The sequence below is a fragment of the Indicator indicator genome, chromosome 8 (genome assembly GCF_027791375.1).
Source record: "Indicator indicator isolate 239-I01 chromosome 8, UM_Iind_1.1, whole genome shotgun sequence".
Lineage (NCBI taxonomy): Eukaryota > Metazoa > Chordata > Aves > Piciformes > Indicatoridae > Indicator > Indicator indicator.
In genome coordinates this window covers 7,407,338-7,422,193 of record NC_072017.1, presented here as the reverse complement: position 1 = coordinate 7,422,193, position 14,856 = coordinate 7,407,338, and positions in this window count along the sequence as shown.

The window sequence follows — 14,856 nt, the reverse complement described above, 5'->3', positions numbered from 1 at the left end:
AAAGGATTGCATACACGGTATCAAAGGCAATGGCAAGTGATCAAAACTCAGTCCTATCAGTTGTATAGATCACAACAGTTGTAAAGCTACAACCTGAGACCTCTTAATTCTGCTAAGAATTTCTAGGCACACATCACTTGCCTTAACAATACAGTTTGCAAACCAGTTGCGTGTCAAACAAGCCCAGCCAAGACAGTGACAGCCAGCATGGACCCCACCCTGACTTTGCTGCAGTACTTAAACTTCCAGCAGGAAAGGGATCAAGCTTGCAAGTTGAATTAACCTAAGACCTGAAAATATCATCTGCGTTCCTTGAATGTTTACCCTTCTTCTGATCTTCAGACTAGTATATTAACCTTTCTTATGGGAAGGAAAAAAAGAAGGTAGTTCATAAAAAGCTGGATGTTAATGGTTGAAACAGAAAGTGCTTGACATTTTATAATGAAATTCTGTGGTTTCTCAGTTTATGTTATAAACTCAATAAATTTTTTTTTAATGCTAAAAGTCATCTGATGGCTTTTGTGCTTTATGCATTTTCTTATTACATAATAGTTACATAAAAGAAGTACTCTAAGTGCCTCATTAGGCACAAAAAAAGCACCAGCTATGATTTTGCCAACAGTGTATGCTAATTCCGAGACTAATCATTAACATGAATAGGATCGAAACATTAGGAGGTAGGCTTCAGGTAATGTGTAGATATTGAAATTATTTCTGTTTAAATACAGATACCCTCTTTTCCTCCAAATACTGCAAGAACCAAATTCAGATTTAATTACCTCAAAATGCCCCAATGCTTTTCTTTGTCTCCGTGCAGCTTGTAAAGCAACTTTTTTCCACCTGCTTAGACATGGCTGTAACTGGTGACAGGAAAGAGCTAGGCCAGAATTGCAAGCTCCATTTAGAGTCTCCCCTCAAACGAGAGCAAATGGAAAAAGAAATCTGGTGCTAGGAGGTTCCCTTCATGTGATAGGCCCCAATGTTTTGTTTGTCTCTGTGCGGCTTAGAAAGCAACTTTTTTCCACCTGCTTAGACATGGCTGTAACTGGTGACAGGAAAGAGCTAGCCCAGAATTGCAAGCTCCATCTAGACTCTCTCCTCAAAATAGACCAAAGAGCAATTAAAAAACCCTACAGTCTCAGTTTTAAAAGAACTATATTCAGCTATAAATGACAGCCAACATATTGTATCTGTAAAAGAAAAAAGGCTTTATATGTTTTTAAAGTATTGTAGTGCTGTTGATTTCCCTACCATTTTCCTACTTTAATAGACCCTTCTAAGTCTTTTTATAAGTGCATACAAGTTTTATGTGTATATTTGTGCATCAATTTGTAGTTATATTCAGTATTTGTAGAATACTGAATGACAGTAAAAGACTACTTGCATATTGCATATTACTAGTTACAGTTATGACAGGACATAGGATATGTCTGGTTTTATATTGTGAGGTCTACTTTTATATTGTGAGGACCTTGAGGGCATCACCAGGCCTGACCATTCCCACCCTACTCCCAAGACTCCTCCGGCCCAGGGCCCAGGATCCCATAGAATCATTTTAGTTGAAAAAGACCTCCAAGATCATTGAGTCCAACCATCAACCCAACACCACCATGCATACTAAACCATGTCCCAAAGTGTCATGTCTACACATTTCTTGAACCCCTCCTGGGATGCTGACTCCACCACCTCCCTGGGCAGCCTGTTCCAATGCCTGACCACTTTTGCAGTGAAGAAGTTTTTCCTAACATCCAATCTAAACCTCCCCTCACACAGTTTCAGGCCATTTCCTCTCATCATCTGTTACCAGGGAGAAGACATCAACACCCACCTGGCTCCAAACTCCTTTCAGGGAGTTGCAGAGAACAAGAATGTCTGTCCTCAGCCTTGCAGGGATATCAGACCCTGCCCCAGAATCACAGACCTCTGAGATCATCCAGTCCGGCCTATGACCTAACACCACCACATCAGCTAAACCATGCCACCAAGTGCCACATCCAATCTTTTCTGAAAGACCTCCAGTGATGGTGACTCCACCACCTCCCTGGGCAGTCCATTCCAGCACCTAATAACCCTTTCTGTGAGGAAGTGCTTCCTGATATCTAACCTAAACCTCCCCCAGCACAGCTTCACACCATGCCCTCTTGTCCTGTCACTACTTCCCTGGGAGAAGAGCCTGACCCCCACCTGAATACAACTTCCTTTTAGGAAGGCCCAGCTCCTCACAGCCCTGCACAGCTTGGCCATGGACCCCATCCAGTTGCATACCTGCAGCCTGACAGCCCGGGCCAGCCTCAGCCTGGGCCCACTAGAGACGCCAGATGCCTGCGGCTGGGGTTGCCCTGTGCTCCTGAACCTGCCTGGCCCTCTGGCTGGGCCTGTGGGATAGGCTTCGGCTGTGAGACCTAGCACTGGGCCCTGCTGTCCCCAGGGCAGCATCCACTGCTCCCCACATCCCAGCCCCAGGGAGCCACCACTCCCTGCTGAATCATCACAAGACACGAAAAATTATTTAAGTAAAAGGAGGTTAAAGAAAGAAACACAACAAACATAGCAGGAAACTTACCTGATTTCTCAGTATCTTGATTCTAAAACTCAGTTTGATTTTTCTAACCTGAACTCCAAACTGAATGCAAATCGCAGGAAGAACTGAGATACACTAGAGGAGAGCACTTGGGCAAACCCAACTGGTGCCCCAGACACTCCAAATCAGGCATTTCTTCTATGAGCAACAGCCTGCAATCACGGGACACCAAACTTGGATCCTCTGCAAGACATCAGCTGGGCCACAAATATCACATTTCTTGCAGCCCAAGTTTCATTGTCTTAAACAGAAGAATAGCAAAATACAGTGCAAAGAAAGAGTTTACTGCATCAGAAATAATTAAGCAGTGCTTCTCCTGTGAAGACAGGTTGAGAGAGTTGGGGTTGTTCAGTTTGGAGGAGAGAAGGCTCTGAGGAGACCTTCTTGTGGCCTTCCAGTATCTGAAGGGGCCTAGAAGAAAGCTGGGGAGGGACTTTTTAGGGTGTCAGGGAGTGATAGGACTGGGGGGAATGGATCCAAGCTAGAGGAGGGTAGATTTAGATTAGATGTCAGGAAGATGCTCTTCATCATGAGGGTGGTGAGACACTGGAACAGGTTGCCCAGGGAGGTGGTGGAAGCCTCATCCCTGGAGGTTTTAAGGCCAGGCTGGATGTGGCTCTGAGCAACCTGATTTAGTGTGAGGTGTCCCTGCCCATGGCAGTGGGGTTGGAACTAGATGATCCTTGGGGTCCCTTCCAACCCTGACAATTCTGTGATTTGGTGAAAATACACCAACTTATGCATATCAATACCTCAAAAACCTGCAAGATATGGGAAGTTTCCATAAAATAAACCTATGAGGTATCACCAGCATTTAGACTGAGATTAGACATCAGGAGGAAATTCTTCCCCATGAGGGTGATGAAGTGCTGGAACAGGTTCCCCAGAGAAGTTGTGGAGGCTCCAAGGTTAGAAGTGTTCCAGTCCAGGTTGGATGCGGCCTTGAGCAGCCTGGTCCAGGAGGAGGTGCCTCTTCCCATGACAGGGGAGTTGGAACTAGATGATCTGGAATGTCCCTTCTAACTCAACTCATGCCAAGATTCTATGAACAAAACTATGGAGGCTACACCATTTCCTGCTCTGAATCTTGGCAGAAATTATTATAAACAAGACTGAAGAGGTTTTTGCTGTACTTCATAAATCAATTGCTGTACAGTACCATCTGACAAACATCTTGTTCTGTAGCAAAACAGAAAAAAACCCAAGCCTTTCAGGAAATACAGCACCCCCATATTATGTCAGGTTGCAGATTACTGAACCCAACACTGAACCAACCCCACAATAAAACCATGTCACATGAAGACAGCAGTTTAATTTGTTTGCTTGCTGAGCTCCCTTTTATTTACTGAGCTACAGATTAGCTTGATTTTTATGAGGGTGCAGAAGAAGAAAGCAGCAATGCACCACCCACAGCCATTCATCTTAACCTCATGCAAGGCCAGATTTCCAGCAATCACATGTTATCCCCTGCTCTTACTACTTGGAGCTGTAACAAGTGACAGCAAATAACTTAGACTTATGCAAAATAAAAGCCAAGTGACAAAGGCAAGATGACTACAGAGCAAATTTAATGTATAATTGAGATTAAAATACCATTTAATCATGAGAGGACAAACTGGAGAGATCTGGTCAAGAATTCATAACCTAGGTTTTTCTCATCTCCTGTCTAAAGGTTGGTATCTAAAGCTTTACTTCCCTTTAGTTCATAGATTCATTGAATGGTTTGGGTTGGAAGGGACCTTCAAGACCATATAATTCCAAATCTCCTGCCATATGCAGGGACACCTTCCACTAGACCAGGTTGCTCAAGGCCTCATCCAGCCAGGCTTTGTAAACCTCTAGGGAGGGGGCATCTACAACTCCTGGGCAACCTCTTCCAGAGTCTCACCACCCTTGTACTGAAGAACTTCTTCCTAAGATCCAGTCTAAGCCTACTCTCCCTCAGCTTCAAACCATCCCCCCTTGTCCCTTATGAAAAGTCCCTCTCCAGCCTTCCTGTAGGTTCCCTTCTGGTATTGGAAGGCAGCTATAAGGTTCCCCCTGAGTCTTCTCCAGGCTGAACAACCGCAGCTCCCTCAGCCTATCCTCACAGCCCTCAGATCATCTTTGTGGCCCTCCTCGGGACTCACTCCAAGAGCCCTGTATCAGTAGTATGAGTTTCTCTAGAAACCAAAACCGAGGAATGTTACAGATTTGTAACACCACAAGTTTCAGTTTGGTAGAGAAAAGCAACACAGGGGTTAACAGAAGAAGGACACAGCATGCTCAGCCAGAACAATGCTGCCTTCACTGCCTGATTTTGGTTATTGTTAATTTTTAATCATTAACCTCCTGTTTATGTAGGCTTGCATACAAAACTCATCTACTTAGCATCTGAAAAAAAAAAAACAACTGTACTAAAGAGCCAACATTCATCAAAATCAAGACAGATTATCCAAAGCCCTACAAAATAACACACACGCTCCACCCTGACTGGGAATGACTTTTCCAGAGTCCTGCACGAGTGCTAATTGCCAGCTGACACACACTCCTATTGTTCTGCCATACGCCACAAAGATCCTCTTCCTCCTCCTTGCTTTGATTAGAAGTTTGGCTGAGGGAGACATTTACGTTGTTCCTTTCACTAACTGCAGCAAGTAGTCCCCTCCGTACCTCCATCACCCCTTTCTTTCCTGGGGCACTTGACCCCGCAACCCTCCAGGCAGCAAGATGTTATTGCTGAGAAACAGTGAGGCACCCCAGACCTCAGATGAAATTAGGGCTTTTAGGGGTTTCGTGTTTCTTTTTTACACCGACATACTCAGAGAGGTTTTGATTGCTCCAATAAAAGCTTCAATAGCTCCCTCTGCTGACACCAAACGCACATCTCAGCTGCTCAATGCAAAACCTGCTCCCAGCTGACAGAAAACCCCAGGTTCTTGTCTCTGTAAGCATGCACAGGTGTGTGTTTGTGTACACACATGCAGGTGCGTGGAATCCTTGAGAGGAAGATCTGGAGAACTCTACAGGTATTTTAGGTTAATGCTTTCCTAAGATTGCTGCTTTTAAAGGAGAATTATTTTGAATGTAAACCAAACTTATGAAGGCTTGTAGTTAAACATTGATTCATATGGTAATATGAAAATGCTATCTGATTCATGGCAAAAATCACAGTATGTTAGCTGGGTATCAGCTTAGAATCATTAAGGTTGGAATAGACCTCTAAGATCATCAAGTCCAACTCTCAACCCAGTAGCACCATGGCCACTAACCCATGTCACGAAGTGCCCCATCTACACTTTTTTTTAATGTCTCCAGGGATGGTTACTCTACCACTTCTTTGAGCAGCCTGTTCCAATGCCTGACCACTCTTAGAGTGAAGAAATCTTTCCTAATATCCAAACTAAACCTCCCCTGGTGCAAGCTGAGGCCATTTCTTCTCATCCTACCATTTGCCACTAGGGAAAAGAGATCAACAGCCTCCTGGCTCCAACCTCCTTTCAGGGAGTTGTAGAGAGTGAGAAGGTCTCCCCTCACACTACTTTTCTCCAGACTGAACAACCCCCGTTCCCTCAGCCACTCCTCACCAGACCTGTTCTCCAGACCCTTCACCAGCTTTGTCATCCACCTCTGGACCAGGTCCAGCAATTCAATGTCTCTTAGAACAAGGGGCCCAAAGTGACACCATAATATGGGTCACAACAGCTAATTTTTTTTTTTGGACAGTTAGGAGACAAGTTTGATTCAAACTGATGCTGCCTTTTCTATCACTATTGGTTTTGAGTATTCCCTCTTCCCTTGCTGCCTCCTCTCCATACCTGCCTCTCTGCCACCAGTGCCAAAAGGTATCACCTGGGCATCTTTGTTCATTTGCTGCTGCTTCTGATTTGCAACAGCAAAATGGCTGTTTTGCTGCCTGCTGACAGCTATGAGATGTTTACTGAAGCAAATGCTCTTTATTCCCCATCACCACCATTTCAAGACCATCAACACCTCCCCTCCACCACTGCTTCACACCTAACAAAACCCCACAGCTCAGAAGAAACAAGATTGGGATGACTAACTGAAAATACACATGGAAAAGACAGCTAACAAGGGAAGGAGGGGAATAAAACCCCAGCAACAGAGCATTCACACATAGAGGAGTGAGGGGTTACACTGCCAGAAAACATTTGCTTCTATATCCTCCTTTGCAGCTAAACTTGCTGCCATTGCATCCCTACAGCACTAGGGGCTGCACAGATCTAATTTAGGAAGAGATGTTTCTGTAAAGCTAAGACACAGCTAAGATTTGACACAGATCAAGACAAAGCAAGCCTGACTGCAGAACTCTCTATTAGTATGCAGCAAGCACAAGCTCAGAGAACCATAGAATTGTTTTGGTTGGAAAAGATCTCCAAGATCCAACCGTTGACCTAACACCACCATACCCACTAAACCATGTCCCAAAGTGCCACAGCCACATACTTCTTGAACACCTCCAGGGATGGACTCCACCACCTCTCTGGGCAGCCTGTTCCGATGCCTGACCACTCTTTCAGGAAAGTATTTTTTCCTAGTATCCAACCTACACTCTCCCCCAAGCACAATTTGAGGCCATTTCTTCTCACCCTATTACCTGATACTAGAGAGGAGAGACCAACAACCATTTCCAGCCTTCTTTCAGGGAATCGTAGAGAACAATGAGGTCTCTCCCTAGCCTCTTCTTCTCCAGATGAAGCTCATGAGACTTAATACATTTGTAGAAAAGAATCAAATACCAAAAAACAACCAAATAGCAAACTTTTCTGACACCTCCTTCTGTCTTTTCCAATCAATCTCCCCACCTCTGTGTCCTTCAGTTTGGCTCTGCTAGGCCACACCATTTTTCAAAGAAGCTCAAGAATCCCTCAGCTCCAAGCTGCACACTTCAGGAATACTGGAGCCTAGGTTCATCTCTACAGAATGTGTACAGATGCAACACCATTGTACCAGGGGCGGTTTATGCTGGATATTAGGAAAATTCTTTCCTGCAAGAGTGGTGAGGCATTGGAACAGGCTGCCCAGGGAGGTGGTGGAGTTGCCATCCCTGGAGGTGTTCAAGAAGTGTGTGGATGTGGTGCTTCAGGATATAGTTTAGCAGTCATGGGTAGTTGGGTTACGGTGGGACTTGATCTTAAAGGTCTTTTCCAACCTTAATGATTCTATGATCTATCCACAGACCTGAAGCAGGTAGAAACCACTTGTGCTTTAGCACTTTTTTGTGGTTTGGTGGGTTTTTTATGCAGCCAGCTGCTTGAAGTAACACTGTCCTTCCACAAGTGACACAGACACTTGCATACAGGAAGCACCACCTTTTGCCAAGGTTTCTGTACCTGTGAAAATAAGGAGATAGTTCAGAAAGAAATTGGCAATGAGGTCTCAAGTACACTAGAAGCTTTTCAACTGAGGTTGTTTATAAAGATTCAGAAATAAGGGGGGAAAAGTAAATGCTTTAAACCTTAAAATGTGTCAAAAACTATATTGCGATGTGCTCTGTGCTCTTTACAAGTAAATCCACTTTTATTAAAGATAAAAGTAGCTCCCTCAACCTTTAGCTAGAGCAGCAGGAGGTAGGATGCTCAATTTTTGAGTAAAGCTCTACTAAAAAGAGTAAGTATCTGTATTAGGAAAAAAAAGTATTATCCATGGGGAAAAAATATTTCCATTTGGAAAAAAATTCTTCACATTTCTTTTGAGGACTTTTCTAGGTCAAACCAGTTATAACAGAATTTTTATGACTTTAATAGGGCAATCCTCTTCTATTTCACAATATTCACATGTTAACTAATAAAACCTCTGTACTACACCAAATTTCCATCGTCTCTCCTTATCTCTTCTGATAGCAAAGTTTGTTGGGTTGCTGTATTTGCATTGACCTGAAACTGTTACTGAGAGCCAGCAAAGACAAGGAAAAAGGAGCATGGGGGAAACACGATAAGTAGCGTAGAATCATAGAATTGTTTTGGCTGGAAAAGACTTTTAAGATCATGAAGTCCAACCATTACCTAACTCTTACAGAGGCTGGTGTTAAACCACATCCCTTAGCACCACATCTCTGTGGCTTTTGAACACCCCCCGGGATGGGGATTCAACCACCTCCCTGGGGAGCTTGTTCCAGTCTTTGAGAAACCTATTAGTCATTAAGTTTCTTCTCATATCCAACCTAAACCTCCCCTGGTGCAACTTGAGGCCATTTCCTCTTGTTCTACCACTGGTTACTTGGGAGAGGAGACCAACACCCACCTCATTACAACCTGCTTTCAGGGAGCTGTAGAGAGCCAGAAGGTCTCCCCTTAGCTTCCTTCTCTCTAGACTAAACAGCTCCAGTTCCCTCAGCTGCTCCTTACCAGACCTGTTCCCTAGACCCTTCAACAGCTTCACTGACCTTCTCTGGACTCCCTCCCTCAGCTCAATGTCTTTCTTCTAGTGAGGGCCCCAAAACTGAACCCAGTACTCAAGGAGTGGCCTCACCAGTGCTGAGTACTGGGGGACAATCGCTTCCCTGGTCCTGCTGGCCACACTATTGCCGTATGGGCCAGTATGCTGTGACTCTCAGACTATTTTGTTATGTGGAAGAAAAAAGGACCAACCAACCAAACAAAATAAATCCCAGAAAGTGAGAATGTGTTCCATTTCCAGAAGCTTCACCCTCAGCAGTGTCTCAATTCTCTTTGAAATGTATGGCCTGAGGGTTTTAATAAACCCAAAACCATAAAAATTCTGAATTATTAACTACAGCTGCATATAAACCCCTAAAATTCAAATACAAACCTCAAACTGACCTTGTTTGATGCAGCCAGGAACACAGAAATAGAGAAGAAAAATGTGCAGACAGGGTACTACACTGATAATTACACCTCAGCCAGTGCTCTGAGCTTCCTTCCCACCACACTGCCGATACACAGCAAATTTCACTTTTAACGTCACTTACAGACCACTGTCCTCTGCAAGAACAGAAAGGAACAAATCAAGCATTGTAGTATCACAGAGGGACACAGGTTGAGAGGAAACAACTGTAAAGAGCTTCCTGTCATTTGTCACTTTTGGTTCCATACCTTATGAAAACATTTTGAGAATAAAGATGAGGCGCATTTAAAAAATACTCCACATCAAACATAATAAAAAAACGTGATGCTGAGGGACATGGTTTAGCACCAGACACAGTAGAGTTAGAGAATGTTTGGACTTTATGATCCTAAAAAGTGTTTTCCCCCAGAACTAATTCTATTCTAAAAGTCTTGATACTTTAAATGAAAAAGACTTTTAATGTAACCAGATACCAGCTTGGATTAAAACACAGATTTTCTTGTTTCCTATATAAAATATGGAACTAATATCAAGTTTGCAATTGTCCTCTCTCAAGAAAATAAAACTTCTATGAAGTACATCACACAACAACAAGACCTTCTGGCTACCTCCATAAAGAATTATAGAATGGCTTAGGTTGGAAGGGACCTTCAAGAGCATTTAGTTCCAACAGCCCCCAGAAGGGACACCTTCTACTAGATCAGGTTGCTCAAGGCCCCATCCAACCTGGCCCTCAACACTTCTGTGAACACTTTGAAGCCTCCACAACTTCTCTGGGCAACCTGTTCTAGTGCCTCACCACTCTCATGGGGAAGAACTTCTTCATCATGTCTATCTCATTTGAACTTCCAGTTTGAAGCCATTAGCCCTTGTCCTGTCACTCCACACCTTTGTCAGAAGTCCCTCTCCAGCTCTATTGTACCTCCTTTCAAATACTGGAAGGCTGTTCTAAGGTCTCCCTGGAGCCTTCTCTTCACCAGGCTGCACAACCCCATCTCTCTCAGCCTGTCTTCACAGCAGAGGTGCTCCAGCCCTCTGATCATCTTTGTCATCTCTTAACAGTTCTATTGTGTTGGGGGCTCCAGAGCTGGACACAGGACTCCAGGTGGAGTCTCCCTTGCACATAATGCTTCTCATATCGAAAACAAGCTCACAGTCCCGGAATCACAGAATTGTTTTGGTGGGAAAAGACCTCTAAGATCATCAAGTCCAACCGTCAACCCAACACCACCATGGCCCCACGGGCCATGTTCACATGTCTTTTTGAACACCTCCAGGGATGGTGGCTCCACCACCTCCTTATTCTTCCCACATCAGCTTGTCTTTTGTCTTGTTAAGTATGCAGCATGTACCCCTGAATAGCCAACCTCACTGTAACGAACTTTTTCCTAACATCCAGTCTAAATCTCCCCTTTTCCACCTTAGAGCCATTCCCCCTCTTAAGCTGCAAAGAGACTGCATTACACACTGAGACTCTGCAAAGGCTCAATTCCACACAATGGATGCAGACTTAAAGAAGTCACAAGCAAGTTTAAGAATCAATAGCTTTTTTATTTAATGCTTGGTAGTACAAAAAGTTGTGTATAAACTATTTTGTTAAAAATACCTCTGATATGCAAATTTAAGAAAAGCTAAGAAGGCAACATCCATAGCCCTGTAAAACAGCAGAGGGTAGGGTTACATGCAATGAAACAGGCACATTTCCTAAACCCTTACTGAAGTAGCAATGACCAAATAAGGTCTTATAAGACCTTCTGCAAGTATTTTATACAGGTAAACAGTGTTTTACACAGCCAACATTTGCATTTCTTTTCACCTACATAGTTCCAATGGAATCAAAATAGAAACTAATTTAAGTAAAAAAAATACACATTTCTGTTTAAACTTTCTTCCATCTTTTTGGCAAGTCTACTTGCAGTACTACCCCATCATGTTTATAAAGACAGTATTATAAAAATACATCCTCCTCCCTTTTGGTTTGTTAGGTTTTTCTTTTTTAAAGCTTTTAGAACAGTCTATAACTGCGTATCTCCTTTCTGAAACTTATCTGAAACTGCTTTGTTTCTGCTCAATGCTTGCCTCTTTCCAGTAACATTTTATCCTTGTAGCTCTCAATCTCTTGGAAACTGAAACCTAACTACTGTAACAAATACCAATTAAAACTCTCCTCCAAACATTAGCCCTTTAGACAAATGATCAAGTATGCCTGTAAGGTGAGCTTGGTGTTCATGTTATACTTAAGTATTGAACAGATTTCAGAAGCCAGGTTTAGGTTAATGGGAGCAGGAATGCTAAACACTCAAGTTTCAGTCCTGGCCAAACCCTTGGTTTGAGTTCTCAGGTTTTTATCTCTAAAAATACCCATTTTAAAAGGAACAATAAAGCATTGATTCTTTTTCAGACCTTTGGTGGGTGCTGGATTGTTGGTTTTGGATGGACTTGTTGGTTTGTGGGGCTTTGATTTTTTGTTGGTTTTTTTTTGTTGGTTTTGTTTTGGTAAACAGATCAATAAAACACTTTTCACTGACGAGAAATCCAGTTGGTGTTTCATGGACACAAGCAAAAGGACAACCATCAGCAGCACATTCCTGATGAGATGTGGGAGTATCTAATACATAAGCAAAAAGATTAATTTTTATCTTTGTACACATTGATTGTTAACACTGCAGAAACTGAAAGCTGATTCTCAGACCTGAAGGAGAAACGTGGTTTAGAACACTTGGACTAAAAGGATTGAAAGTAATAATTTAAAACACAATTTCAAAGCCAACAGATTTTCATGGAGTTCATAAAAGTAGATTAAGTTACTTTCTAGTTCTCAGAATACTGTGCAATCTCTAGTAAAAAGCATTAATTTACAGCTTATATTCTTAGGCACTCAGAACAAATGTTATTTTTCAGTTTCTCTTACACAGCAAAGATTGCTGAAGCATTGCAAAGATTCCCCTCCCAAAACCAAGCTACAGGACAAAGCAAAGAGCATGATAAACAGACACAAAGAATTAACATCACAGATCCATCACTGATATTTTTAGCGGTAAGTCACACTTAAAATATGAAGGGAGTGACACAGGTTTAAGATGGCACTGCCAGTGAAAACAGCTACCCTCAGTCCAATAGAGCCACTCTGATGTACTTTGGTGGATACTCCAGGAATTTTTAATGCCAAATAGTCCATATCCTTATCTAATGCTTGAAATACGTTGCCTCAGCTAAATAAAGGATCTGTGGGCAAAGACAAGGGAAAGGCAAAACTACCAGGCACTCTTCAAATACAAACGGTTAGTCACAACAAAAGGGGAGAAAAAGTGGCCTTGAGGAAAATGATTCCAAGAGCTCACCCAGCTGCACAGAAAAAGATGTTCCTTGGCATATGTGAAGCAGTAAAGGGGAGGTAAAGTGGGGAAGACAACGTTATTTAGCATCTGCAAACAGCTGAACCACTCTGTACTGTGAGGTAGCCTTCACAAAGTCCGAGGGTTTACGTACTAGAGGCACACATGCAGACTTTGGCTGCCATAATTAGGTCCTTGTATGTTTTGCTTGGCTACTAGCAGTTAGATTAAAAGAACACTTTCATCTTTCAAAGGCTGGCTTTTTATCTTCAGCCAACACTTGTCAGTTCTGGAGGGGAAGAAGAGAGGAGAAAAATCCAGATGGACCTGAGGGGTAAACATAGTTTATCCGCAGGACAATCATACTACATGTAACATTGAGCTCATTACAAACGTTTCTCTAAATACAAAAACTTCAGATTATTTGATAAGGCTTTTACCTTTCCTTTCCAAAACCTTACTCGCTTTTATTTTCCAAGATGAAGACCAGCATTTGGTATGAAGTCCACACAGCTCAACAGTATTTATGAGTCTACAACTTACTGATTTTTACTGGTGAGAAACCATTAAGTGTTTAACCTTGCATGGAGTCCACCACAGAACTTGTAAAATGCTACAGTGCCATAAATACATTTCCTTAAATAATACGCATCCCTTGGGAGTTTTCAGTTGTATCCAAAGTGCAGCAGGCAAGTTTCTTCTACAAGGTCCACCTGCAAGAGAAAAAAAACAATTCTAAAAATAAGCCTAAATAGCAAAATTAAAAGTTTTAGGATGATCACATCAATTAAAATTTAGCAGATGCTCCAAAATGAAAAAATAAACCATAATCACACGAAGTGGTTGCCATGCACTGCATGTTTAGCAAGTAAAATCCTAAAGGAGAGGAACTAAAAGTGGTATTCATGGAAAGGATGGACAAACACACAGACTAACTGACAAAGCATACCACAGTGCAAAGCACACATAGCTTCCAAAGGGACACTAGGAATGGAAAACGTGACATAGCTTCAGTGCACCAGTACCTGACACTTGAGGTCTTTTCCAACCTTATTGATTCTGTGATTCTGTCTCCTTCCTCTGCATCTCAAGATCTGAGCCAAATTCTCCAAATCTATATGCCTTGATCATAAATTTATGGGCTGGAGGCACAGAAGTCTTAAATGCTGCTCATCTTTTCAGTTCCAGTAAATGAAGCCATCAGAATTAATCAGAAGTCTGCAATGCGTTCTCTGAAGCAAAGGTCTAACTACCACCTGCTTAGAGGTCAGCAGCTTCTCAAGGCTTTTGTGGGCAAGATCTGCTCTAGAGGCATGCTAGGGAGCAGTGGAACAGTCTCTCAAGCAAGATCTGTTTATTTTTTGTAGTGCACATCAAACAGGTCTGGCTGGTTTCCCAGCTGATTTACAAAACATCTCTGTTGGATTGCAGAGATCTTTACAAGAGGTTCTGCTGAGCCATTTCTCTGGTATTAGAACATTTCTTTTAACCCTAAGGGAAGTGCTACAAGAAGAAAAGCTGCCATAGATGGACATTTCAATTTTTTTATAATTATACTATCATCTCTCTGGAGAAATCTTATTTTTAGACTAAAGTAGTAATGGTTTAAACTTAGATACCAACTTTGAGGTAATTACAGGGAATTGCTTTATTTAGGAGAGAAAGAACAAATTAGAAGGAAAACTGGACTACAAAATGTTTTAGAGTGCTTTCAAAAGATGGTTTTTTCTATCCCTTTTTTTTTTCTTTTATTTAAACCAAAATGCAGCTGAATTAACTTTATTTTCATCTATGCCCTTTTCTTTGTATTTCTAATGTTTAAAGAAAACTAGTCTGATTTTAAGTCAAAAACTGTATTAAGGTGAGTCTGATCATGCTACCTTCAGGTATAGAAAAGAATTAAAAAATGGCACAGGAATAAGAAGGTAATCAGCTGTGCACAAAAATGCCAATGTAGCCAGTGAAGCCTCCACAGCATCTCCAGACAACCTGTTGTAGTACCTCACCACCCTCACGGGGAAGAATTTCCTCCTCATGTCAAATCTAAATCCAGCCTCTTCCAGTCTGAAGCCATCACCCCTCATCCTGTGGGGTGATGAAAGTTCCTCTGCAGCTCTCCTACAGCCCCCCTCA